This window comes from Uloborus diversus, unplaced genomic scaffold (genome assembly GCF_026930045.1).
Source record: "Uloborus diversus isolate 005 unplaced genomic scaffold, Udiv.v.3.1 scaffold_15, whole genome shotgun sequence".
Taxonomy (NCBI): domain Eukaryota; kingdom Metazoa; phylum Arthropoda; class Arachnida; order Araneae; family Uloboridae; genus Uloborus; species Uloborus diversus.
The window spans coordinates 1,226,638-1,229,843 of NW_026558209.1; positions in this window are offsets into that span (position 1 = coordinate 1,226,638).

A 3,206-nucleotide genomic window follows, 5' to 3' on the forward strand; every position below is an offset into this window, starting at 1 on the left:
ATGGTCGTCAAGTTTTTGCATGTGTAATTTTGTTTTTGTTGGGAATATTGCTTCCTCATCAAGCATGAGGAGGGATCAGAAAAAAAAAAGAAAAATATAGAAGAAAGTTTCGTGATGGCCACAACATACTAGTTTACTTGTGTGACTAACTTGATCGCCGCTCATATCATCTCTGCTCAAGTTTCTCACTTTTTTTTACTTCCATTTGCAAAAAAAAAGGAAGTATTGCATTCGCGAAAAAATTTTCACTCAAAAATCGACCTTAATTTCCATGCTCACCCTCGAATGAATGCTGAGTTTTCTTTTCGACTCGACCACACGTGGATAAGTGCCTAAGAACGTATAGACACGCGAAATATCCATTTTGACGATTCCCGAGTTAATTAGAACGAGTTTTCTCGTGACATCTGTATGTACGTATGTATGTGCTTATATGCGTATGTATGTCGCAAACTCAAGAACGGTATGTCCTAGAAAGTTGAAATTTGGTACGTAGACTCCTAGTGAGGTCTAGTTGTGCACTTCCCCTTTTGGTTGCATTCGGGAGATTTTAAAGGGGTCTTTTACAACTTTTTTGGGGGGAAAACATTGTTAATTTCGATAAAAACTCAAGTGGTGTTATATTTTGGCGGACACTTGGCGATATGTCGCCAGTCTTTTGGTCGCCAAGTTTTGTCACCAACTGGGCGACAAATTTTGAGATATATATTTTTTTAATCTGGTTTCAATTCGGCCACTGTTGGTGATATTTAGAGAATAAACTATTGAATCACATCAAAATTGCCAATAATTGGGAAATGACATTAAATTGGAGTAAAAGGAAGTCATGTGATGCACACATCAGCACGTTTTTTTGAGCAATCGCAAATTGTTTATTAAGCGCCCTTCACCGAGGTTGATGTTGTTCTAATTTTTCAGGTTATCATGGTGATGAAATTTTCGTCACTATGGTTACAAATCGTTTGCGTCCATTCAAGGCTTAACTTAAGCATAAAACGTTACTATGTAATCTCCACTGTAAGTATGCAACAGAAATATAAAAACAAAAAAAAAAAAAAAAAAAAAAACAAAAAAAAAAAAATTCAAACCAACATTCTTCTCCGTACTTTTACAAGAATTACATTTATTCATGAAATTCTCCTATTGTACACTCTGTCGCAAAAAAATATATGCACCCAGAAAAAATTGAGCTACACTCATGAAACTTGGCAGGCATGTAGTGTATAAGGAGATAAGGAGTTGATTAGAAATTCAAAATGAAAGATAATTTTATTAAGCAGTTACAGCATGCAAAAGGTTACAAATCAGTAAGTAGTAAAGTCACCTCTGGCAGCTATACAAGCTGAAACACGACGTGGCATCGAATCAATTAGGTCACTTATGACCCCCTGCGGTAGATCAGGCAATAATCTTTGCAACTGCGTCGTTAATTGCCCCGTATCCCGAGATGGCTGCAGTTGCCTTCCCAGATGTCGCAGACATGCTCTATTGGCGAAAGGTCTGGTGACCTGGCAGGCCATTGGAGTATGTCATATCCCTGAAGACAATGTTGAGAGATTGCGCAGTATGTGAACGAGCATTGTCCTGCTGATAAATATCACCTGGGCGACTTGATAGCATGGGCAGAACAATCGGCATTAAAATGCTGTCCACGTATTTGCTAGCTGTCAAAGTGCCTTGGAGAACAACTACAGTTGATCCCGTGTCCCAAGAAATCGCTCCTTACACTGTCACACCTTTTGAAATGACTGTATAACTCTCGGCAACAAATTCCGGATCGGAGCGCTGGCCGGTGCGGCTCCACACACGTGTACGGTGATCATCGGCACTGAGACTGAATCGGGATTCATCGCTGAAGATCACACGCCTCCAGTCTGTCACACTCCAAGCTGCCTGAGGTCAGCAAAAATCCAGTCGACATTGTCTGTGATGAGGGGTCAGTGGCAAGTGTCTTAATAGACGTCGGCTCCTTAAGCCAACTTCGGCCAGTCATCTCCTAATGGTTTCCCTTAATACCATCGGATGCTTGGAAGGAGGTAAGTCGCGTTGAATCGATGCTAGCGACGTTGTCGGTGCCGACGTGGCCGCTCTTCTGATTGCGCGATGCTCGCGTTCATTTGTGTCCCTGGGACGCCCTGACCTTTCGCGACGGTAGACTCTCCCTTCCGTGATCCACTGTTGTTAATACCGAGCAACTACCATATCACTCCGACCGAGGTGGCGGCCGATATTCCTGTTTGACCAACCTGCTCATCTGAGGCCTAATATACGGCCCCATCAAACTCCGTCAGCTGTTCGTACTGCCGTCGGTTACGTCTTAGAAGGCATCTTAAGTCACAATACAGTCTACCGAAGTCAAAAGATCCGATTGAATAGCCCTACGGCACAAGTACTCATGCTTTTAAACTCTCTCACCTGCTCATAGCGCGCTTAGCCTTGTTTCATTTTAATGATTTGCATATCGGCTACCAAACTGCATTTGTGCCGAGTTTCATGATTGTTGCTCTAATTCTTCTAGGTGCATATATTTTTTTGCGACAGAGTGTGTATGTATATATATATATATATATATATATCTATATATATATATATATATATATATATATATATATATATATATATATATATATATATATATATTTCCAAGGAGTTTAAAACAAACGCATGGTGAACGCACCAGTTGTGGCCAGTGCTTCAGCAGCGGCCACTTCAAGGTTTATATTTGAAAAAATAGGACTCCAGGTCTCCCAATGAATCCAAAAGTGCATCAAACGTGCAGGAGGAATGTTTGAATCCACTGGAAAACTTGGAATCCTATTTTTTCAAACATAAACTTCGAAGTGGCCACTACTGAAGCAATGCGTTATTGAAATTTTTAGGGGCGGTTGTTTTGAGGGGTGTTTTTCTCATTTGGGGGGGGCCATTGCTTTGGGGTGGGGGGAGTCTCCGTGATATTCAGGGGGGAGCGGTCTTGCCCTTTAAGGGGTGAGCACCCCTGCACTACTGGTGTGTTTACATTACTGTTGTTTGGAATGTGAGCGGAGGAAAATTTTCGTACTTTACCTATTAATGAAAATACTTGAAACGTCCTTCTTTTTTTCTGATGCAAAAACAGAATGTTGATTATGATGATTAATAGTTGATGATCAATTGATGAAAAGCAAAACAGAATTACTGATACAAAAAGACAGACAAAAGTGCATAGG